Source organism: Agelaius phoeniceus, chromosome 6 (assembly GCF_051311805.1).
Source record: "Agelaius phoeniceus isolate bAgePho1 chromosome 6, bAgePho1.hap1, whole genome shotgun sequence".
NCBI classification, from domain to species: domain Eukaryota; kingdom Metazoa; phylum Chordata; class Aves; order Passeriformes; family Icteridae; genus Agelaius; species Agelaius phoeniceus.
The window spans coordinates 58,242,272-58,267,491 of record NC_135270.1 but is presented as its reverse complement, the minus strand read 5'-3'; the positions used below and the strand labels follow the sequence as shown (position 1 = coordinate 58,267,491).

The 25,220-nt window shown below is 48.2% G+C and overlaps 1 long non-coding RNA gene across 1 annotated transcript in view; it reads right to left on the bottom strand.

Annotated features, from left to right (window-relative positions):
* Positions 1–10,876: 10,876 nt before the first annotated feature.
* The window catches only part of LOC143694425 (uncharacterized), a 63,123-nt gene continuing 48,779 nt past the window's right edge, over positions 10,877–25,220 (bottom strand). The window contains exons 2-3 of the long non-coding RNA XR_013182907.1: positions 13,572–14,098; positions 10,877–12,309 (exon numbers count right to left, since the gene is read on the bottom strand). This is a non-coding gene — a long non-coding RNA (uncharacterized LOC143694425). The remainder of the gene's footprint in view (positions 12,310–13,571; positions 14,099–25,220) is intronic.

Sequence of the window (25,220 nt, the reverse complement as noted above, 5' to 3'; positions counted from 1 at the left end):
TCCTGGCCCTGCACAGGACAATCCTACCACATGCCTGAGAGCCTTGTCCAAATGTTTCTTGAGCTCTGTCAAGCTTGGGGCTGAGAAACAACCACCCTGCCTCAAACCTTCCCCTCTCCATCCTTTCCTCAGAGGTTAATTGCTCCATTTCTGCCTTCATTTCTGGTCTCCAAGTAAGATCATCCTGCTTGTGGTGGGTAAAGCTGAATCCCTGCCCATGACAGCCCTTTCCATGCACCTCCAAACCCTGCAACCCCATCCCTCTGGGGTAAGTCCTTGCAAGCTGGCAGGAGCTGGCACAGAGGGCTTGAAGCAGGGATTCTGGTATTCTGTCTCAAGAGAACACCAGGAACTGGGTCTGCTCACCAGGTATTGGAAAAGATCTTAATTTTGGCATTCCCTGTGACCAGGAAATGATTTGAAATATTGGGTATTTTCTGGGACACGGGGCAAACACTGGCTGGAGCCAGCTGGTGAAGATCCCCCAGGGAAAGCTGGCAGGTTTGGGGCTGATGGAGAGCTGGCCCAGGGAGGTGGAGGGGGGATGATGCAATGAGCCACAGCTCTTGCACTGCCAGAGCTGGGTGTGGGCAGGGAAAGTGTCCGTGGTGTCCAGAGGCAGTGCTGGGTGGTCAGGGTGCTGGGACATGGCAGATGCTCTTCACCAGCCTCTGCAGGGGCAGCCAAAGCTGCTGGATTCCTTGGCAGGTCCCTGGTGTTTTGTTTCCTGTGCTCCCAAGGGCCAGGGACACTGCAGGTGGAGCACAGAACCTTGATGTGGAGTTAAATTAGCAGCAAGTGCCCGTGGCAAGAAGCCTGTGACAAACACTTCATGTTTTCATGGAATCCCAAATGGTTTGGGTTGGAAGGGACCTTGAGGATCATTTATTCCAAATCCCCTGCCATGGGCAAGGACACCTTCTGCTGGACCAGGTTGCTCCAACCCCCATCCAACCCCCAGGATATTTCCCTTATGCTGATGGAGAAGCATTTTTGCCCCATGCATGTGCTCTCCAGCAGCACTAAAATCTTCTGTTTGTTTTTGCCCCCCTAATTCTCAGCCAGTAATGCAGGTCTTTGAGGGACTTTCCATCTGGCCTTGTGAGCAGGTCATGTTCAGCTGCACCTTGGCACTTGCAGGTTGGCCAATCACTGGACAAGTCTTTGCAAATCCATGTTCAGCCCAGCCAGCCCACAGACACACCTCTCTCTGTACCTGCAGGAGCTGTGCATTGTCTTATTCATCCTCCTCCTTTTGTCTTTTTACCCATCTGTGATGTTCCACTGCTCCCCATTTGGGGAGGAGCAGCATTGTACCAAGGAAAAATCATCAATGTGACCTCTGAAAAGTTGATTTTATCACTCTCTGAGCCTGTGTTTTGTTTTGGGGGGTTCTTTGTTGTTCATTCACCTGGCTTGCTGAGCTGCTCCAGTGCTCAGTCAGCACTTGGAGGTGGTGTAAATAACAAGCACATAAGTAAACACAGCTCTGCCCAGCAGGGCAGGGGTGTCTTTGCTGTGGTGTGGGCAGTGTTGCCATTGGTTTGAATGTCAGTTTTGGGGGTGCATGGCCACCTCCCCATGACTGCTGGGAAGGGAGGGCAGTGCTTCCCCTTGCTCAGCACATGGGGCCAGGCACTCTCTCCTTTTCCATGGAAAGAGACAGGAAAGAGACTCTGAGCACAGGGACTTCTTCCTCCTCTTCCCCATGGGATCCACCACCATTTTTGTTGCCTGTTTTTCCTGTGAACTTTGCCAGTTTTCCACAGGTACCAGAGGTGTCCTGCCAGCCTTCCTCTGAGCCATGGCCCATCTGTGAGAGCCAAGGGCTGAAACCATGGGCATCCTGCATGTCAGAGACCCCCAGCTGGCACCTGGCTCTGCTTGGGAGGTGAAGATCTGTCTCCCAGCTGGGTATTGTGGAAGAGCAGCCATGCCCAGGGTGAGAGGTGGAGCCAGCAGGAAGCACACCTGTGGTTTAGATATGGGGTGAGAGCCTGGATTTTCAGAAGTCAACTTTGGATCATGTTTTTGGGAGGTGCTGGGGTTGGGTTGATATTTTCCTGTTTGTTATCTTACATTGCTGAGTTTCTGAAGCTGGGTGCTCAGCCTGGACTCCAGGCCTGTATTCCTGGTGATGGAATGGAAATCCTGCCTGTGACCTGAAACATCATCAGCTTTCCAAAACCTGAGCACATTGTGTGACCCCTCCCAGTGCATCCCATGGGAAGAGAGTGAGTGAGCCTTCTCCTGACTGCCTGCTGCAGAGATTTAGGGGATAAAAAAGGGTAAGAGCCATGCTGGGCACTGACCCAGCAGCCAAGCCCAGGGCTGAGGTGGTGTGAACATTGTGGGGGTGGATCCTGGCTCTGAAAGGAGGGCTCAAGGCAGACCTGCTCTCCAGCCACAAGTACCACAGGCTGTGGGGACATTTAATTGCCTCTTGGCAGGGCATTGCCTGGGAGGGGACTGTGTTCCTTGCAGGTGCAGAGCATGGCAGGGTTTGTCCCCCAGCACACACAGCAAACTCAGCTGTGAGTCCTGCCTGGCAGCTGGTACCAAGGACTGATGCCTTCCCTGTGGGATGGAGACCCAAGCCTACCACAGGAAGGGGAATCTTTCCAGCTGAGAGAAGCCCAGAGATGGTTCTTTTGGGGCTACAGAAGCCAAGCAGGTGCTGCCCTGAGGAGGAGCTGCCCGCTCGCTCCCTGTGCAGCTTCTCCTGTCTGGGGCTGGCACCATCCCAGCTGACAAATCAAACATGGCAAGGAGTGCCCTTCACTCCCTCCTGGGTCACTTGCTGCTGCTGAATCACCCAATATTTGCTCTGGTTACATGGCCCTTCTTATCAGACCTTTTTCTACTTCACCCTTCCACTTCCTGGCACACCAGGGTTCATCTCCTGATCCCCTGGGCATTTCCAAGCTCTGTTTCCAGTCTGGGGTTTCCATCCTGACCCGTGAGAGAGGCAGGCTCAGCATCCCCACTGCCTCCCCAGGCATTCCTCAGGGCTGACTAAGGGCTCTGTTTCACTGTCCCAGGGGATGGAGCTGCAGCACCCAGCACATTTCTGGGTTAAATCACACCAGGATCTGGGTTAAATGTGTCCTGGGGTATTCTGGCCCCCCACAGCATCCTGGATGCTCCCCAGTGTGCTCTGGTGTCACAGACATCTTTTATGAAAAATCCTTTCCTTAGGATTTTTCCTCCTGAGAAGCTGAGAGGCCTCAGGAACAAAATTATCTGCTGCTGGGGAATGCAACACAGGTGGATCTGTGATTGGTCTCATGTGGTTGTTTCTAATTAATGGCCAATCACAGTCCAGCTGGCTTGGACAGAGAGTCCAACACACAAGCCTTTGTTATTCATTCTTTCTTTTGCTATTCTTAGCCAGCCTTCTGATGAAATCCTTTCTTCTATTCTTTTAGTATAGTTTTAATATAATATATATCATAAAATAATAAATCAGCCTTCTGAAACATGGAGTCAGATCCTCACCTCTTCCCTCATCCTCAGACCCCTGTGGACACAGTCACACTCTGGGGCCTGGGGAGTGTTAAGGATCATTCCATCCTGAAATGATCCTTAACACCATCAACTTGGGCATGCCCAGTGCCTCATTTCCCTCCTCCTGCAGATCAGGAGGGATGGGGTCTCCAGGAGCACAGTTCATGGCTGCCCTCCTCAGCTTTCCAGGGTATCCCAGCTGGAGCATGCCCAAATTCTGGATGTGGCTCTAAACCAGGTGATACCACACAGGGAGCTTCCAGCTGGGTGGGTGCAACCTGGGATGCCAAGGTTGGGGTGTGGAGCAAATGTTTCCAGGGCTGTTTCACACCCCTGCAGCACCCAAAAACTGCCAGGGGGGCCTGGATCTGAGAAGGGGTCCCCACTCTTCCCCCTGCCTCACACAAAAGTGTTGGCTGCCCTACACAGCCATCAGGGAGCCTGAGCAGGGTGGGGCTCCCTCCCTGTGCCATCATTCACTGCACCCCTGTGTTTGTTTGCTGATTAAAGCTCTGAGCCAGGCAATTTTGGGATACAGGGTGCATAAATAGGAGGTGCTGGGGAGATGAGCTCCTCTCCCCTCTTGGAGAGCATCTGGGGGTGCATTTGTGGCTCATTCCTGCCTTCCCTGCACTGCCTGAGCCACTGGATCACCTTCATGGTGATTCCCAGTAGGGGTTCATGGTGGTCACCAGTCCCTGGCAGGGATGACTGAAGCAGCTGGAGGGCCTGGCCCTACATGTCCAGGCAAAAGCAAACCCTGGAGAGCCACAGTCAAGTGAGTTTGCTCTTAGAGGTCACTCCAGTTTTATTTTCAAGGACTTCTCTCAATTTGTGATTTGAACTAATAAGAGAGGCTCTCTAAAAACAAAAGACAAATCCAGCCCAGCACTGCGTCACTGAGCATCCTCTTCACATCTCAGGGCTTTCTTTTTTTGATATTGGTTTTATTTAGAGTTTTCATAGAATGGTTTAGGTTGGAATGGACCTTGAAGACCATCTTGCTTCAATGCCCTGCCATGGACAGGGACACCTCATGGTGCTCAGACCCCCATCCAGCCTGACCTTGAGCATTCCAAGGATGAGGCATCCACAGCTTCTGTGGGGAACCTGGGCCAGTGCCTCAGCATGCCAAGCATTTCTTTCTTTCTTTCTTTCTTTCTTTCTTTCTTTCTTTCTTTCTTTCTTTCTTTCTTTCTTTCTTTCTTTCTTTCTTTCTTTCTTTCTTTCTTTCTTTCTTTCTTTCTTTCTTCCTTCCTTCCTTCCTTCCTTCCTTCCTTCCTTCCTTCCTTCCTTCCTTCCTTCCTTCCTTCCTTCCTTCCTTCCTTCCTTCCTTCCTTCCTTCCTTCCTTCCTTCCTTCCTTCCTTCCTTCCTTCCTTCCTTCCTTCCTTCCTTCCTTCCTTCCTTCCTTCTCCTCGCCTCTCCTCTCCTCTTCTCTTTTCTCTCCCCCTCAGAAGCCAGCTGTCTGGATGAATCCAGCTTTTCTCACTGCTGCCCCACCTTCCCATCTCCTGGAGCTACCCAGCAGTTGAGACATGGTGTTCATGTGCATCTACATGTTGGATATGGAGAGATCCTCTATTGATCTCAAGCACTCTTTGATCAGAAAAGTAATGACTGCCTGGCATGAATTGCTTCACAAATTTTGCTTTTGTGGAGAGAAGCTCCTTGGCTTGAGCTTTTCCATCCTAACAGGAACAAGTTATATCTGATGAACAGACCTTGCTGCTTTCATTCACAAAGCAGTAATTTACTCTCCAAGCAGCAGCAGCAGCAGCATCCCAACTTATGATCCCTGCAGCACCATTTATTCAGCAGTGCAGTCAGCCAGGAGGAGAAGGTGTGGTGCAAACCATGGGGTTCCTGTCTGCTCTGCACCATCTGGCATGGCTTTCCCCTTCTTGGTATATTTCAGGACACATAAACCATGCAGGGAAATGATTTTTTTTTTTCATGTGAGGAAATTCCCATCACCACATAACCAAAATTATCCTGCAGAATGGCAGCTACAGCTCCCAGTAGATCCAGAGGAAAATAGTTGTAGTTCAGCAAATTCCAGTTCACCCCATACAGCTGCAAAGCCATAAAAGCTTTGGGTCTCTCCCTGCACAAAGGTCCCATAAAGGCTTCCTGCAGCCTTGACTCCTTGCCAGCTCAGCCTCCCAGGCCACCTCAGCCCAGCCAGGACTTTCCAAAGAAAATCCTGTCAAAACCTCCCCAGTTTCTCTGGTTTGTGTTTTGTGCAGCGATCTGATGTGAAAATATTGATTCTGGACTTTAAAGCAGCTGCTTTGTATATTTGACCAATTCATTGGTACCAAAGTTTGGCCTGAACTGTCCTTGTCCTTGTCTGGGTTCTTTTTTATGTGTTTAATGCAGCCTTAAAAGCACAGGGGGTATTGACATAAGGAAGAGCCAAATGTAACAATGATTCAGCACAAATCCTATATACTGGCAATTTAGTCTGTTTTGGCCACATGCAGCTTTTTTTTTTTTTAATTCATTTTTATTCTTTTACCCACCAGATTTTATTCAAAATGGAAATTTTTAAAAGGCCATTTCAGAAGAATGTTAAGCATTTATGCAGAAACAGAGAAAATCAGGCTGATGGAAAAAAATACATAAACCCAAGCCTTTAGCTGAAGAAGAGTAGGTTTAGATGGGATATTAAGAAGAAATTCTTTACTATGAGGGTTGTGAGGCCATGGCACAGATTGCCCAGAGAAGCTGTGGCTGTCCCATCCCTGGCAGTGTTCCAGGCCAGGCTGGATGGGGCTTGGAGCAACCTGGGATAGTGGAAGGTGTCCCTGCCCATGGCAGGGGATGGAACAAGATGATCTTTAAAGTCTCTTCCAACCCAACCCATTCTATGATTCCATACTGGTCACACTGATCTGCCCAGAGATTTCTGTGCCTGGGGCTTTTCAGCACTTGCTGTGAGCACAAACCTCTCCACAGGGCTGAAGCTGATAAAGTTTGTTACAAGGAGCTGGAGTGCATCCTGTGCTTGCCACTCACTAGATCCCAGTCAAAACTCCTTTCAATTTGGTTAACAGGGACTCAGCTCATGCCTGTGCCTGCTCCAATTGGGATTTGGCTTGGAGCAGTGTTTGGAGGAGTTCTGGCCCTGTTCTGGCACCCCAAACTCCTCAGCATGGTGCTGCTCCCTGCTAAGGAGTCCTGAGAGGGGCTCTGTGATGAACCCTTCTGGCAAAGCAGCAAATGATCCCAGTGGCAGCCCCAGAGCCCTGCCCCAGGGTCTGTGCACTGGAAAATGCTCTGCCCTCACTCAGCACTGTCCCAGGGAGGTGTCAAGCTTAGCCAGTCAAAAATTTAACCCTTGGATGAAGGAGCATCAAAGATAAATTTGCTCTAACTGAGAAGTAGTTTTGTATCTCTGAACCAAGACCTTTCCATGGCTTGGCCCCACACCTGGGCACATTGTTTAAGACTTCCTGGCTGCCTGAGCTGCCCTCCAGCTCCATGTCCTGTCCCTTACTTAGTCCAAGTCTTCTTAAAAGGCCAAAAGGCAAAGCAGGAGGATAAAGGTGGGGTATTTCCTCCTGGGCATGGCTCTGTGACCCCGTGGGTTAAGCATGTGGCTATTTTGAAACCAAGCAGGCAGGGTGAGAGGTGATGGGGTCTCTGCTGCCAGCAGTGGGGTTCATGAGCTGGAGCTGGGTTTGGGACATGGGCTGTGCTCTCCCCCTCATCAATTTTAGATTGGCAAAATCCCAAAACTTTCCAGACCAGATCCTGGTGTCTTATGCAGGTCTGTAGGATGGCAGGACTGAGGAGGTACCAAAGGCTTCCACTGAGCCCAGTGGGAGAGGCTGGTGGCTCTTGTGGAGCTGCAGCTCACCTCTGCAATTGGGAGACAGGGAGGGGAAAAAAAGATCCAACTTTTTGTTTCCAGGCTCTTTGTCTTTCTCACAGAGCTGGAAAATAATGGAAAGAAAGTGTGTGGGACAGGGAAGGAAGATCTTGTGTGAATGAGACAGACTCTGAAGCTGAGCTGCTGTCTCCATCACAGGGGAAGCAGATGGGACTGGGTTTGATGTGCACAGAGCCACTTGGCAAAAGTGTCCTCAGGAGCATCATGGGGCAGATTCACTCTCTCCAGCTGGTTTTAGAAGGTGAGGGGCTGAGAGGAGCCTGCCTAGCACAGCTTTTCCAGCAGCAGGACAATGTGTGGCTGCGACTCAGGGCAGCTCTCACACCACATTCTCACACAGGGGCAGCAGGGGAGAGCTGAACTTCAGATAACCTGCTAAGACCGAGGCAAGATCAGCTGGCCCTGGCTTTGCACTGCTGCCAGCACCAGCAGAAGCCGGAGATGGAGCAGTCCAGGCTCAGACAAAACAAAAAAACTCAGTGGGATTTGTTGCCAGCTTTTGTCTGCGGGCGGCTTTCCGCAAGGCTGGATCCCACTCCCTGCAGAGCTGTGCAAAACCTGCATGGACCACAAAACATGGCAGGGTGAGAAAAACCTGGATGTCACCACAAAACATGGCAGGGTGAGAAAAACCTGCACATCACCACAAAACATGGCAGGGTGAGAAAAACCTGGATGTCACCACAAAACATGGCAGGGTGAGCTAAGAGCCAGAGCTCACAGGGCACTTCTACTCAGCTCAAAGCAAAGGTGAGGGTTGTTCCTGTCCTCACATGGGGATTTGCCCTCCTGGGCCTCTGTGAGAGCCCTGAAGTGAGGAGAGGCGGGAGAAAAAAGCCTTCACATTGAAATAAAGCTTGTGGAGAAGCCACAGGTGCTCCAGGGTACTTGATCAGATAGAGGATCAGGAGAGAGCTTGGGGGGATTTACCGTCAGAAGAGAGACAAAAAAAACCCGAAATCTCCTCAGAGTTTCTGAAGCTATTTGTGCCCTGAGTTAGTGCTCTTGATGGATGTCCTCCTTGCAGCATTTGGTGAAAGTGAGTCTGAAGGTTGTTTAGCGGCAGTTTATTTTTAGCTGGGATGACTTGTGACAGCACAATGATGTTGCAACACCACAGTTCTTGTCTGTGGCTTCCCTGTGCTTTGGTAGAGGAGCAAGGGAAGGCTCCTGACAGGGGCTCATTGTGCTGGAGAGTGCAGGGATGTTGCAAGAGCTGGTTCTCTCCCAAGGAGGCAGAGAACAGAAGGGAGGCAGTGGAGCTGGCCTGTGGGCAGCCTGTGGGTCCTTGTCACAGCCCCACTGTGGCTGAGCCACCTGCCTGACCCCAGCACAGCCAAGGGCTGCACAAACCCCGGGGCCTTCTTCTCTGAGGGGATGGGGATGGAATGCTCCTGCCCCAGGAGCTCCTTCCTGCTCTCCTTCCAGCCTTGCTGCTTCTTGCACAGCTGCTTTGCTTTCCCCTCTATCATCTCCTCCATAGGCATGAACCACCCTGCTCTAAAATTGTTGCTCTAGCTCCAGCAATGCCACTGCAACTGTATGAAGTGACAGAACTGGAAACCAAAACAGGGCCAGGGAGGAGGCTGGGGGCCAAAAAGAAATCTAAACCCACAGCCCATCACTGTAACTAAACCTGTCTGCCAAAGGCAGCCTCCTCAGCTCAGCTTCTTACCTGGTGCAAGAGAAGAGACATCAAAGGCACGAGGATCTGGTTTCCTCAGCTACTGTCCCTTCACTTGTGCCTGTGCAAATCCATTAACTCTTGCCCAAGGTAACAGCCCAGAATGAGGTACCTGATCTGCCTCTTTTCAGGCAGCACAACCTGAGATGAAAGCTGTGCAAGCTTGGCATGCCACTCTGTAAATCCCTACGTGTTGATTCCCTGTCTCCTCCTCGAGTTTTACAGGATGCCGACAGCTTTCTGCCTGTTTTATGGTTTCATGGCAGCGGCTCGACACATCAATATGAGAATTAATTAATCTTGGCTACAGGGTAGGCAGCAGCTCAGGCAGCCCAAGAGCAAACAAGGTCAGGATTTCAGCAGCAGCCCATTTAGAGAACTTGCTGGGGCTCCAGCAGAGCAGCCTCATCTCTGCAATTTTTATTTGGATCACTGCTCTCTTGCCTTGTTTGCAAGTTCTGTCCTGTTGGCAAGGCTGCTGTGAAGCCAAACCCAGAAGATGACTCTGCTCCATACAGGGAGCAAGGATTAGGGCAGGGATAGTGTTTGGCTCACAAACACAGTCACTACAAAACACTTACTGACTTAAAATCCCTTCACTGATGTCCCAACTTTCATTTGGTAATGTTAAAAGGTCAGAAGAAAATTGAAGTTTTTTCTGCCCTAATCCTTTTAAGTGCTAAATTCATGGAAAGCAATGGAATCAGCAATTTAGATTAAGGCAATAGCTTCAGATGATGGAGAAACTCTCAAGGCTCCTCAAAGGATGCCTGAATAAAAAATGAAATACAGCTTTTCAGAATGGGATTGCAATTGCCCTTGGCCTCCTGTTACAAAGATCCTCCCTGGTAAGTGAATAATCCAGCACAACCATGCTCATTGCAGTGCTCAGCCCTGCAACATGCCCACAGATCACAGGGAAAGACTTTGAGCAGCAGCAATAAATACAGGGGAAAAGAAAGATCTACGTCAGGCTGGCTCTAAACTAATCTGTTTCCTGAAAAAAATCAATAAATCATGTTCACTGTTAGTAGTGAACAGTATTCATCAAGTTGATGCTTTTTACAGTCCTTGGTAAGTATGAAATATTTTTAATTTTTTTAAAAATTTTTCTTCTCCTTGTGTAGCCAAACTTTCTGTGGCTCATCAGAGTGCAGAGTGAGGATGCCCTGATGGAGAGGAGGGATGTTCTCACTCCATGGAAAGGAGCACAGTGAGTACAAAGCACGGTGGCAGAAGCAAAGGCAAGCCCAAAGGAGGGCTCGAGGGTGATGTGACTCCTCTCTTCCTCAAGCCCTGGTCACAGACCCTGCTCCAGCTGAATGCCTCAGCTCAAGCAGGCAATAATCCCACAGGCTGTGAGCTGGTGGATTGGATCTTGAATGGTTTAGTTGGGATGTAGCCAGCTGGTTTCCTTGGTGCCTGTTGACAGAAGGGCTTTTGCTGCACACACAAGCCTCAGCAGAGACAAAACTCATGTCTCCCCTTCTAGCAGGAGAATGGAGAGATGGGACTCTGTCAGCAAAATGTATTTCTCATGTGAGTGGGATGGGTTGGGTTGGAAGGGAGGGAGAGACCACCCAGTTCCAACCCCTGCCGTGGGCAGGGACATCTTCCACTATCCCAGGTTGCTCCAAGCCCCACCCAGCCTGACCTTGAACAATTCCAGGGACTCTGCACCACAGCTTCTCTGGGCAACCAGGAAACTCATCCTGGACTTTCTCATCAAGCTGGAAAGCTGATGAATATTGGTGTGTGGATTTGCATGGCCCAGCCCCTATAACCCCTATAAACTGATAGTTTTATTCCAGTGTGAGATGACCCTTTGTAATCTAAACCACAATGGTTGGCTATCCTGGTGAAGCAGGAAAATCCTCTTATTAGAAGCAGAAACTTATTGAATTCCCATTTATCACTCTTAAATAGTGGTTCCAGCCATCCCTCTATCCAAAACCCTTGGCTTTAATTTCTCCTTTTTTTTTTTCTTTTTTTTTTTATTTTTGAGTTTTAGATTTGCCTAGGAAATTTCTTGTCCTGAGAACAGTGCTGAGAAACATGTTTTCCATGACTGGTTCCTTCAGAAATGTTATTACTGGCTTGGGAGAATTCCTTGTACAATAAGATTAAGTTTCTCTTACTGGAAAATTCTGACACTACAAATTTTTAATGTCAAAAAACCAAACAAGTGAAAACAAGTAATTTCCTAAGAACATACACAATCTGGTGTTGGTAGTTTTTCATGGGAAAATGCTTCACTCCACTGTGTGTGCCTGTTCCCAAGGAAACTCATGGCAGATGGGGTGAGAGGAAAAACACACAGGATAATTACAAAGCCCCAGTTATCAACCTGCTCCTAAGTGCTCTTTGGAGTGGTAGGCAAACATGCAAAACACTGAACCACTCTGTATTTTTATGATGCTTTGAAGTGCGAGTTCCAAAGAAATTTCAACTCGCATCACTTCAGCATTTCCATAGCTGGGTAGTGCTGGTGTCTTGGGGCAACAGCCACCATCTGGATTTCCAGAAAGAAGCCCAAAACAGAGGGTCCAGTTGGAGATACCCTGTCCTTAACCAAGAAAAGAGATGGGCAAAGGAAGGAGCTTGTGAAGTCTTGATGGATAAGTCCCACCGTGGTCCTTCTCATGTCCTAAGGGATATTCCAACCATGCAACCTTCAGTGCTCCAGGGTGGCATCTTTGAAACCCAAACAGGTTGGCAGAAGGGGAACCATCATCCCTGACATATTTCAGAGGTGATTCTTCAGGGGTCCTTTAGTAGGGGACACTGCCTCTTTCAGCCCAGCATGTGTGTTTCCCACTTTTCTTGCATTGCTCTCCAGAGTGGAGTGGCAGAGAGGTGCTGAGTGCCAACCCTGGGGAGCCTCTGCCATCAGCAGATGCAGGTGTTGGCAAGTGCAGGCAGGCTGCTAAAAATATCCTGCCTGCTTTATTCTTGCTTCAAAGGCCATTAAGTATTTCTATGAGAGTCTTTTTCATCTTCAGCATGGAGATCTGCCTAGTACTCCCACGCATCCTTTATAATCCCTGGAATCTCAGGTTCTTCCAAACAGGAATATCTGGGCTGCAGATCTGAGCAACAAAACCTTTAGTGCTGTGTGGCAGCACTGGGAAATACAGGCAGTGAAGCTGAATTTCTTCCCCTTTTAGCCATCCTTGCAACACTAATTCTACTGAGTGCAGGCTGTGGCTTTAGTTCCTGTATCTGCAAAGAGCACAATAAAATCCAATTACACTTCACATGAGCATAATCCACAAATGTGACTTTTTAATGCAGACTATTTAGGTCTGCTTCATAAATAGCAGAGGGGTGCTGTGAGGAAGTGCAGTTGTCTCGCCCACAGGCACCTCACAGAACCCAAGACACCCATGCCTTGAAAACAAAAGCACATTGCTTTGCTCTCAGCCAATGCATTCCCGGTGTGTGCTCTGTGATTCCTAGCAGCCTGTGATTCCTAGCAGCCCAGGTGGTTTTAGTCATCCTAATGTGTTTGCTTAGGCACCAACATTAGTGTCAAAAGCACTTAATGCAAAGGAAACTCCCCAGGAGTGCTCTGCTCCCTGCCAGATCCCTCAGCCCTGCATCAGGAGTGTGTTCAGTGTTTGTTACTGAGGGCTGGGCAGTGAATTACCCTCTCATTCTGAGGGCTGCTTCCCACTCAGCCATATGGGGAAAAACCTCCTGGGTCCCATATTGACAGACTGAGAGGGTTGGGGTTTCTCAGCCTGGGAAACAGAAGGTTTTGGGGGGACCTTATTTCATCTTCCAGTGTGTAAAGGGGGCTGGCAAGAGAGCTGGAGGGGGACTTTGGACAAGGGCATGGAGTGACAGGACAAAGGGGAATGGCTCTAAGACTGGAGGAGGGCAGGGTGAGATTAGATATTAGGAGGAAATTCTAACCTAATTCTAATTCACACACTGTGAGGGTGGTGAGGCATAGGGTGCCCAAACAGGTTGTGGATTCCTCATCTCTAGAAGTGTTCCAGGCCAGGCTGGATGGGGCTTGGAGCAACCTGGGATAGTGGAATGTGTCCCTGCCCGTGGCAGGGGGCTGGAACCAGATGATCTTTAAGGTCCCTTCTAATCCAAACCATTCTGTGATCCTGTGTTAGGTTCCTCATGCACCCACATCAGCCTCCAGTGACAATAAATCTGAGATGAGGATGGAAATATTTATTCTTGACTGATGCTGTGATCTCGTATTGAGCAGATGATTCCAACCTGTGACACAGTGACATCCTCCCACCCTGGAGTCTATTCATGAAAACTCTTATTTCCCCACCAGAAAATGGGGTTTTAACTGGGGCTGGGTAACTGTGGCTGAGGTTCAGCCCCTGGGAAGCCCTGGCAAGGTGCCTGACCCCTTTCCCAGCCCCTGGCAATGACTCCAGATTTTCTCCTGTGCCCCCAGCTGTTTTTCAGTGCAAGCAGCCTGGTTTGGAAGTGAGCCTTTAAACCAGGCTTACCTGAGCCTAGATGTGGGTTTTGGGGCAGAGCATTTAGCCAAGAGCCTTCCCATGTGACCCCATCTTTTAATAAGCAACTGCAAGGCTCTGTCTGTGGGCTCTCCTTAGGCAAATGGAGGCCTGGCTCACTCACTGCTTAAGAAGCCCTTTTTCCTTCATGATTTGTTTGCTGCTTTGATTTTTTTTTTCAAGTTTCTGTGTCTTTGATGTAAAGGAAACAGTTAGGAGGAATTTGAGCTGAGCTGTGGAGGTGAAGAAGTAGTTGGAGATTGCATTTCAATCTGCTGCTGGAGTTTTGAAGGCAACTCTTAGAGTAATTTTTCTTTTCTAATCTCTTCTTTTTTCCCTCTTTGTAGCAGAAAATGAGCTTTCCAGGGATTCCTGGCTATCACATTGTGCTGGAGGTGGGTAAATCCTCTCTGTGCCCACCAGGAGTTGCTGCTTTGCTGTCATTCACCTTCTGCAGATCAGCTCTGCCTGTGGAGGTGCCTCCAGCCTTCCTGCCATGCATGCTGTCTTCCCTGGAGCTGTAACAGGGAAAACACAAAAATAATATTAATATATATTCTTATATTAATTAATATAAGAATCCCCACAATTGCTTTAATTCAAGTGCTTTTTTCCCTAGGGTTTCCAGTGCCAAACTCTTATGCCTGCAAATATCCAGAGCTAACCCATCTTTGTAAATGCTGGAGTCACCCTAACAGCAGCTGAACCAAAAATAGGCTTCCCTGCCCCTGCACCTTTATATCCTGTGCTTCAGAGCCTGGCAGGGATGGCTCTGACTTGCAGGACACAGTCCCAGTCCCTTGGAGATGGAGGGTGGAGGATCCCAGCCTGCTCAGGAGCTTTCCAGAGGGAGCTGGGAAGTGGCAAGGCTGGTTTGTTCTTCCCACATGCCAATTTACTGTAATGCAAGGCAAGTCACCTCCTAGCTATCATCAAAGTGCTAGTGTTTATTCCAGGGGATTTTTGGGGTGGATTTGCCTAGGGCTGGTGCCTGAGCTGGTGAGGCCATTAATTAGAGCAAACAATATTGACTTTCAGCCTCTTTTGAGAAACTGAGGATCATTTTAAAGAGACAGGTCCCTAAAAGGGCCTTGTGCCAATCCCTCACCATTCCAGGAAGGTTGGAGCCAGCCTGGCTCATCCCATCCTGGCCTGTGCCTCCTGCTCTAACAAGGATTTAACATCCCCATTACAAATCCAGAGAGGAACTGACCCTCTTTCCATATATATCTCTGAGAGAGAGTGAGATCATTACAAAGGGTGCAGCTCTGAACCATTAATTGCTTGCAATGTAAGTATTACAAAGTGTTTTCACCCTGTCCCCAAATCCCAGAGTTCCTCAGCCTGTGGAGAAGGGGTGTGAGCTCCTGCTCCTCCAGCCAGCTGCCTGGCTTGAAGCCAGTGTTTTTACAGTGCCAGAGAGCAGAATTTGGAATATTTGGGTGCAGACACAGTGGCTGTGTCTTTGTCACCACGTGCCTTGGCAGCTGGAATGTGGAGCTCCTCAAAGGGCACGCCATCTGATTGCCTGGCACCGTGCAATTCCCTGGACCCTTGGCATTTTACAGCCCTCAGAAAAGGTTTCTTGCTCAGGGCTTAGTGAGTGTTTGATGTTTTAAGAACACTAAGCAGGCACCACTCTCCTAATCCTGTCAGACTTGCAAAGAAGCAGATATGTAATCCTTCATGGGTATTAAATTTAATAGCAATAAAGTCTATTTAAGAATTACACTGTCAAATGCCTGCCTAAGCAGAGGAAAATATTCTTAATTTAGACTTCATCAGGAATCTATTTTCAGTTTTTATTGTGGAAGTCTCCTCTGCATGTGTGGGGGTAAAGATGAGAAAAATCAGCAACAGGCAGTCCCAGATTGCTCTTTTCTGGACACTTTTGTGAGAAACAATTCCCTGCAATAACACACGACCATATTCACATGAGTGCACATACATCTGTACAACTGCTTTTAAATCCATAAAAAAAGCAGCTGTGGGTGCACTCAGGGGCACCCCTGTGTTTAAGGAAAAGCCCCAGGCTGCATAATGCATATTCATGCCAGGGGCAGGATTTTGGGGGCTGGGAGGGGAGATGTGCTGGGGGCTGAGAGAGAGGAGGGGGAAGCTGTGCCTCAGGCAGGATCAGCAGCTCTGGGAGGGATGAGCAGCAGGTGGGGTTGAACAAGGAATAGGGGGCACAGCCCTGAGGAGGGGAGCAGTGAGGAGAAGTCCTGAGCCTCTGGTTTTGGTGCCTCTCCTAACTGGGGAGCCATAGCTTGGCTTAGGGGGAAGCAGGTTCATTTCACAGATGGAAAGCAGGTTTCTCAGCTGAGTAAACAGCTGAGTTAGCTACCTAATTAAATAATTTTAGTGCCTAAAAACTTTAACTCAGCCTCTACTTTTGGCATGAAATGGATCAGAGGTCCTTATCTGACCCTCAGTGCCCCAGAGATGTGGCTGGGGGCCCTGGTGCAGGCAGGAGGATGAGGAGGATCTGCTGTGGTGGTGGTACCTGAGACACAGCCCACAGCAGAAGAGAAAGTCTTACAGAAAAAGGCTTTTGTGAGACTTCAGGTAGAGAAAAAAGAGGAAAACTCCATCTTCATTGGCTGTGAGCTGTGCAGCATGATGTGGTGGGCAAAACATGGAATGGTCATTTCAGATGCTGAGGAACTTTTCTCTGAGAAGAATTCCCATCCTGCTCCTCCCACCAGCTGTGGCACAGGGAGCTGGGAGCACAGAATGCTTTGGAGGTGAGACTTGCAGAAATCCAGCTCGTCCAGAGCCTGTCAGGACATTCCACAAACAAATCCTGTGTGCCATGAGTGCCCCTCTCCACCTCCCCTCTGCCCCCATCCTGCTGGGTAGTCAGGCAAACACTTGGTTTTGCTGTGGTTTACATGAAAACTCCTTCCATGTGACAAAACCAAGGCTATGGTGTCGCCCAGACCCAGCCAGCTACTGGCACAGTAACTGCCTGATACCATGGGCTAATTAAGGAGCTTTAAAGTGATGTGATAAAGTGCTGATTCTCCTGGTGAGGAAGCCTTGAGAAAGGTGACAGGGCTTTCCATGCCACCCCTCCTGTCCCACAAGGAGCTACCTGCAGCTGCCTTCCCTGGGATGCAGGGGCAGGGATGGGAGATGCTCCTTCCCTTTGGAACACATGGATCATCCCCACCACGGGCTCTGGATGCTGGGCAGGGGATGTTTGGTGGTGTGGGGGGACCTGTTTGGGGTGGGAGGCAGCTCAGCTGGCTTTGCTTGGTGCCTGTCCTAGGGTGACGTGATGATGCTTGTATCCCCATTCATGTGCTCTGTTTATGCTGGATATTATGTTCTGTGCCTTCAAGACTGGCTCTGAAGAGTGAAAGCTTTGTTTGGGTTTCTTATCAGCTGCTCCTCCACATCTGGTAGGACACACAGACAGGGCAGTACATGGTGCTGCTTTTGCCTTTTGCTTGGCTTTTACTTTGCTCTCACTCTTGCTTCTGCTTTGCTTCTGCTTGCTCTTACTTCTGCTCATTAGTTAGTTTAGCTAAACAGTCCAAATTTCCTCCTGGACTGTTTCTCCTTTCCTTTTTTTGGATGTACTTGAACCTGCTCCGGGCTGGGGCCTGGCAAACACCGCGAGTTTGCCCCTTGTGGCCGAGCGGGGCCTACTCTGGGCAGCAGCTGCCCCAGCGCCGGAGGGACTGAGAACAGAGCGAGCACCCCCAGAGAGACTTTCTGAATTTGTCATCTTTTTCAGAGCAGTGACACAGTGGTGTCACCCAGGATTGTTCATTTTGTGTGCTGGGGGGTGCTGTGCCTGTTAAATAAACAGATTCTTTCCACTTCTCTTCGAGGAATCCTTCCCGACCCGGTTGGAGGGAGGGGCAGTGTGGGTTTGCTTTCTGAAGGGGCCCCACTTTGGATGCTTTCTCCCAAATTTGCCCTAAACCAGGACAGTGCCACATCCCAGTGCCATCCTCCCTAGAGGGTTTTTTCACATCCATCCATCTCCATCTATCTCCTCGGCTCCAGGCTGCCGGGTATCCCAGGCTGAGCCTGCTCCAACACGAACCCAAGGGAGCCGGGCAGAGCTGCAGCTCGCAGATGTCTCCCCTTAAAAACCCCTTAAAAACACGGCAAAGCGGGTGGAAATCCCCGGCCCGGGGCTGGAGCAGGGGTGGAGGGGGGATGAGGTTTGGTTTGATCCTGATTAAGAGAGGGCAGGAGGAGCCGGAGCCAGCGCTGCTCTCAGCCTCGGATGACCCCGGGGAGAGTCCGAGCGCTGGCAGCGCTCCCTGTGCGACCGCAGAAAACTCCTCGGAGCAGCTTTCCCTGCCGACCACGGGCCAGGGATGCACGGCAAGCCCTTTGGAAACTCCTCGGAGCAGCTTTCCCTGCCGACCACGGGCCAGGGATGCACGGCAAGCCCTTTGGAAACTCCTCGGAGCAGCTTTCCCTGCCGACCACGGGCCAGGGATGCACGGCAAGCCCTTTGGAAACTCCTCGGAGCAGCTTTCCCTGCCGACCACGGGCCAGGGATGCACGGCAAGCCCTTTGCTGAGGAGTGAGACATCGTGGGGATAAATCTCTGCAGAATTTACATGGGCATCTTTGCAGAATTTACAAACCCCTCATTGTTTTTCACACATGTGCTGGGAAACCTAAATCACACTGCAGGGTCTGTTTTACAGCCACACGGGCATTGTATTTCACACAGAAAATGTATATGCTTGGAAAACATTTAGTCCATTTTGCTAAAACCTCTGAGATAAACATCTTTCATACTGAGAATTTGAGCTGTGGAATAAGCAGGCTGAAGTCCCCTAAACTTGTTGTTTTTTTTTTTTTTTTACAGAATTGAAATGTGTGATAAAAGTCACATATTTCTGTGGCTGAGTCACCCCCTTGTAAACAGAGTGTGGCAAGAATGCTTTCCTTGAAACACCTTCCCTTGGAGCAGCCAAGTCTTGACCCTTCCAGACAGCATGAAAATATCTATATATATATATATATATAGATATAGTTCCAGTAGATTTTCATCCTGTCTGACCAGCTGCCAGCAGCTGCTTAGGAGCTGCCTTCCCTGGAGGCAAGGACACAAACAGGAATCTGTGCTATGGCTTCAGTTTTCTCTTAAAATGTAGAATTGAATTTTAAACAAGTGAGAGAGGTTGGCTATTCTGTGATGGATGCTCTGTACCTGCTGACTGATGGAGGCTGTAAACCTGCTCCTGATGGAGCAACACTGATTTACATGGGCTGAGGATTGAGACCACTGGATTTATGTTAGACATTGTGGCTTTTGACTCCTGGGGAGTGCAGGAGAGGAAAAACTCACCCAAGTAAAAGGCAGCTGCTTGCCTCCATGTCTGTGGCAGAACAATATTGGCCTCTTAATTTCCTACTGATTAAACTGTAGGAAAACAAAATCTGCTTTGCCTGGAGCGATTTGGCTTCAGCTCAAAAGCTTTCTCATCAAAATGAAATATCATTTGCTGTGAAACCGTTAGCAGGAGGATAAATGTAGTTATAAAAGCAGCTATTTGTAAAACCCAAGTGGGGAGCAGCAAAATGCTGTAATTTAGGAGAAAATCTCCACAAGGGCTCTGGAGGGCAAAACTCCTTATAAAGCCCAAGATTCATCAGGATTGTGTGATGAAACAGAGAATTGTTCAGCTGCCCATCACTCAGATACAGAAGCATTATCTTTCCTAACATCTCTCTTGGCTTGTCTAAAAGATGAGCTGGTTGTCACAGGGCTGGTGGGACCCTCCAGGCTGGTATTGATGTCCCCAAGCTCAGAAGAGGGGTTGGAGACAATTTGTTTGGGAAGCACAAGGTTGGAAATGGTGGTGCAGCCCCTCAAACACCCACATGCTGTGATCAGCAGGGCTCAGGGCTGGAAAATGAAGTATAACCTATATAATCCTACATAATGCCTAGTAAATAGCAGGTCATTTTAGTCCTGGGAAATAGCCACAAGAGGGAGATGTGATTGGATGTGCCAAATGTATGTCTTTAATAGGCAGGAATCTTGAGAAATTGAGTATTAGTTCAGAGTTTAGTAGAAATCCAGGAAAAAAATTCACCACAGGAGCCTGCAGTTTTGGGGTGACCAAGTATCTGAGCTGAATTTTGGAAGTACTTTTACAATAACAAAATTGTCCATAATGCATTTTTGTCTTAAAATCACCCTAGTACTAATGAAAAATTGTGTTTTCTTGAACATTGCCTGAATTACATTAATAATTTTAAGTGAAAAGAAAGAAAGGAAATGCTGAGCTCCCCAAAACCCTAACAAAAACAGGAAATCAGATTTTCATCTCAGGTTGATTCAAAGAAAATATTTGATCAGTGAACCAAAAGTCCCCTCATTCAGACAGCACAGCTGTAATTATCTTGCCCTTAAGGGCCGACTGACCGGGTGATGCTGCAGCATTTTGGAGCTATGGAGATGGCTTGAATCTGCTTCCTGCATTCTGTGCTTTCAGTTTAAACAAAACATTTCTTGAAAGCCATCAGTCTGTCACCTTTCCCTTGTATGAGAATCATTTCTGCTAAAAATAAACCTCCCTCTTTCTCCCCTCTCTCTTTTTTCCCCCTGTCCTCCACAAACCCAGACTCTGATACCTGGAGTTCTGTGGGGCTGAGGATTTAGGAAGCATTGCCAGAGAAGTGGATACTCCCTTTAAAATCATCTCTATGCCCTTTAAATCATCTGATTCTCAACTGTCATTGTAACAATGGTGAAAAAACTTTTTTTTTCCCTCCTCTTGGAGCTGCTGCTGTTACATAACTGCTAATACAGTGTCTGGCTCCTCTTGCCCATCCTCCTTGGGGCTTTCAGACCTATTTACACACAAACAGACTAACACCCATCTGAAAGTCATCTCAGGCACAAAGATCCTTTTGCCTCCCCAAAATAACAATCCTTCTCTGCAGGGCACCGTTTGGCAAAGTGAGTGCCAGGTTGGTGCTTAGGTTAATCTGCTTAGATCGACTAACACAGTTGTGCAAGGGTAGAAAATATCCAGTCAAGTAAATTACATCATCCAGGGAAAAGCTATTCTAAAGAAAGCTCACACTGCATAAGCCTGAGCAAAATCCTGCTCAGGTAAACATTTACATATATTTACAAGCAGAAGCTCATTGCTTTCCTTGTGAAAAAAAAAATAAAAGAAAGAAAAATAAAAATAGGATCTTTGAAGTTTTTTGGCTAATAGAAAAACATCTAACTAAATTAATTAACTGGCCAAGATCCAGAATGATTTAAAAACCCATCACAATTTTTCTCACATTAGTAGTACTAAGTAGGTAAAGTCCCCAATCCAGGAGAAAGGAGATCAAGGTGTTGCTTAGCATTGTGTATAAGCAATGGCACTTCCCTGGCTATATTGGGTCTACCTTGAAATGCTGTAATTCCTTCTACTGTCAGACCATATTTTAACAATCTCATTCACTTGATGTTTCACTGAAATATTTTGTTCTCTCTGCAGTTTTAAATGCAATATGAGAAGGGGAAAAAATGAAATTAGGGTGGACAGGGAATTTAGAGACTGTAAGCACATCTGGATTTAAACATTTAACCCCTGCTGACTTGTTTTTTACTGTCCTGTTCAGAAATATTTTCAGTGCAAGATCTATTGTCAGTGGTGAGGCCTGAAAAGGGCTGATGCTGATGTGCCTGGCTGCCAGCAGCTTTCTGGCTCAGCTTTCCCCAGAGGAAGTGCTTGAGCTTCAGCAAAATGAAGGATGGGATCCAAAGTAAGGAAGGGTTGGTCTGAGCCTGAGCTGTTGCCATCATCCTGGACCACATCCTTGGCAATTACAGCCCACAGGGCAAGCACCACAAGAGCCTCCAGAAGAGTTAAATGGAGTTAAATGCCCCCACAGATGTGGGAAAAGGGAGCAGAGGGTGTTGGAGGCAGACCAGATTTTGGGGTCTCTGTTACATTTCCTGGCCCAGAGCCCATTCCAGCTGCCTTACACCCCTTGCTGGATGGAAGTTGTTGTTCAGTGACACCAGAACACATCACACAGGGGCCAAGTTCAGTGCACAGACCCCTGAACCCAGCCTTGGCAGCAGCAGCATCATCCCTCCATGCTGGTTTTGCTTTAGCAGAAAGTTCTGCATCATTCCAGGAGCTCTTCTTCAGCTTTCTGTGGATGCACTGAAATCTCTCCTCTAGCAAAGCTTCTTGTCATGGTTTGAGCCTTGGATTACAGTTTGGGCCCAAATATGCAAGTGTGTCACATTGGGAATTCCCACGGAATAGAGTAAAAGTAATGTAGTTGGACTAAGTTCATATTCAAATGCAGTAGTTTTTGGTTTTTTTCCCCTAAGACCTTGTAAGCTTCACCTTGATATAAAATTATATTTGGGTTCAAATTAATATTTTGTTTTTTCCTCTTCTTCCTCCCAAATTCATCTGATCAAACCCTTGTCAGTTTTAAGAACACTAAGCTAATCCATTTATATTAATTACCCTTTGCAATAATCTTGTCTTATTACCTTTTCCTTCCCATCCCTTTTCATCCTCTTTTTCCTGTGGTCTAGATTCACTGTGGTTTAAAGTCCCATGAAATGAGAGCAGCCACATTAGTAACAATAAAAGGATAAGGTTTCTGCAAGGGTAATTGAGCCTTTTAGGATTTTATCTGCCTGACCATGTTAGCAAAAGGACTATTAAGCAAATGTGAAATTTAAAACTAGGTATTGTGTATGATATATTGGCTTCTACAGTGCACCCATGTGATCTGCTGGATGGGTGATTCATCATTACAAGGCTTAGTAGTGCTCAAGAGTTGGACAGGGCAGGATTAATCAGGTTCTCCACACTGACTGCCCTGCCCTGGACTGCTCCAACCCAGCTCTCCTCTGCCTCTCCCTTCCCACTTATTCACCAGTTTGATCTCCCAGATCTGGCTTCAGAGCATCACTGCAGATAAACTCATCTATCCAATGGGTAAATACACCCATAGACATGTTGTGGCAGGGTGAGGGTCATAATGTCCTGTCCATACAATTCTGTGAGTCACACTGAGTCCTTGTGTTCATAAGAATGAGGAAAATCCTTAATAAGCTTTATTACTGTTGGTATTTAGTGACAGTCTTGTCACTGGCATAGGTGTTCCCATGTAAGCATATATTAAATGTCCATGTAAAATCCTCAATCTATTTTTTTTTCTATGCTACAAATGAACTGATAAATGATTCCAGCCTTTTGGGATTATAACATGAATTGACATTCAAAAAAAAAAGTTCCAGCTCCATCTGTTTAGGTTACATAACTCATGATCTCAAGCAATCTCAGGGGCAGGATTTTCTGCATAAATAGTACAATTTCCAGTAAGGAGATTAAGGCTTCTTTGCTGGGAAAGGAATAAATTACCAAAAAAGCTGTCATGTCAATGGACACAAATAAATCATGTTCCAAAATACACAGGAAGACAAATTTATGTCATTTAGTCCCTCTGCCTCAGATGCTCCCTCCCCACCTGTCAGAAAAAAACATTTTGCCACAAAATACCATTCATCCTTTAAACATTAACTAAATGTGGTCAGCTCTATTTTCCACATGTTAACTCCTTAAAAAAAATCAGTGCTGCTATTAACATTGTACATTTTCACAGTTTTAATCCAAGTGTCTTTTTTTTTTAATATCTGGTGGCTTTCTGCAAGTGCTGGACTTCAGTAAATCCAAGTGCTGGGAAGCAAAAAATATATTCCACCAGGATAAAGGGAGGCACTGAGAGCAGCTACTCTGGGGCAGCCTGGCAGCAGATCCTGCTGTGTGTGATGGAGAGAAAAGCTCTCCCCCAGTATCTGACAGTGCTGTGCCCATGCTCCATGAATTTCACATGAAAGCATGTGAATTTTAGGTTAAAAACACAGCATTTTGGTGTGTGTGAATAAGGAGAAAACTCCTGCTTTGGCCTCTTTCTGCATACAGACAGGCAAGTGTTTCTGCAGACAGACTGTTAGCACACGTCACATCCTCCCGAGGCAAAGCTCCCATTAAAAAGCTGCTGGCACAGAGTGTGTATTAAAGAAACTCACAGCCATGGCAGCACTGCCCCACAGCCAGCACTGCACAGGGTCACTGCCCCAGCCAAAATTCCCTTCGCTGGAGGGAAAAAAAAGCAGAGCCCAGTTGGGAAAGCCCCAGCTCAGGCTGGAGGTGTGTGCTGAGCCCCAGCTCAGGCTGGAGGTGAGTGCTGAGCCCCAGCTCAGGCTGGAGGTGTGTGCTGAGCCCCAGCTCAGGCTGGAGGTGTGTGCTGAGCCCCAGCTCAGGCTGGAGGTGAGTGCTGAGCCCCAGCTCAGGCTGGAGGTGAGTGCTGAGCCCCAGCTCAGGCTGGAGGTGAGTGCTGAGCCCCAGCTCAGGCTGGAGGTGAGTGCTGAGCCCCAGCTCAGGCTGGAGGTGTGTGCTGAGCCCCAGCTCATGGCTGGGGGGTTGTTCCCCAGCATTGCCCAAACCTCTACCAGGCTGTGGGCTCTCTCCAGGGCTCACTCTGCTTCTGCCCCTGTCTATTTTTCATTTGCTGCTGCAGCTCTTAGGCACACCAAGGCCCCTCTTATCTTTTATGTTTAAGCTTTTAGCATGGACCAAGCCATGGCTACTCAGCAGATCCCTGTTTCCCCTTCCTGGTGTCTTTTCCTTGGACAGCCAAGCGAGTCTGGTGTGTGGTTTACAGGAAATGTTGTGCTGGTGGTTCCCATCTTGCTGCTCGTGCATTACCAACCCTCTGCTGAAACCACTTCATGCCTGAGTCATGTGTTCACCATCCCTGTGCTCTAGGGCCACTTCCATTCTTTTACTCATCCCCTATGTGCTTCAGGAGCTCAGGGACTTCCAAGGATGTCCTGGGAAATGTCGTCCCTCTTCCTAGGCTAGGCTATTTGCTTCTCCACCAAAATGGCATGGAAAAAATGAGGAGGCCCTCATGCTGCTCTCACTCAAGTCCCCAGGACTCTAAAATAACTCTTTATCTCCTTGTTTCACCACAGGGGAAATGAACTTGCCCATGCTGATATGCAGAAGGAGCAGAGCAGCAAAGGGGGTACAGCTTGCCTGGAAGATCCTGTGCTCAGCAGCATCAGCAAACTGAGTCAAGCTCCAAGAGCTTTGGAGCACTGTCCCATTTAATTCCTGGGAAACTGCTGCTTATGATCTACCACAGCAAAACATCACAGAGATGACTCAGGAAAACTGAGATTATTTTGTGTATGGGGGAAATACAGAGTCAGTGCCTTCCTGCTGCCTGCCCTCCCCTCTTCCATGCACATCCCCCCAGATTGGCAGTGAGAGATTCCCCATCTCCAGGGGCTATCACACCTGCTTCCCTCCCTAGACAATGGTTTCCCATCAAAACCCCTCTGCCTCAGCTTCACAAAACCCCATCCCAGCTCCCCTGCACTTCTTGCAGGGGAAATGGAGACATGGATTTCCAGGGCTGGTCCCCGTATTTCTGGAGATAAGCTGAATATTGAAGGGGAAAGCCCTGGGTTTCCCTGTCCTGTGGCTCTGGGGGAAACTGTTGATGCTACAGAGAGAGTGACTGAAGAGTTGCAAAATGCCATTGCATCTATGACTGACTATGAACATTTCCCATCATCTGAAAAGAGAAAGGACAACTTCTGGCCTGGCCGAG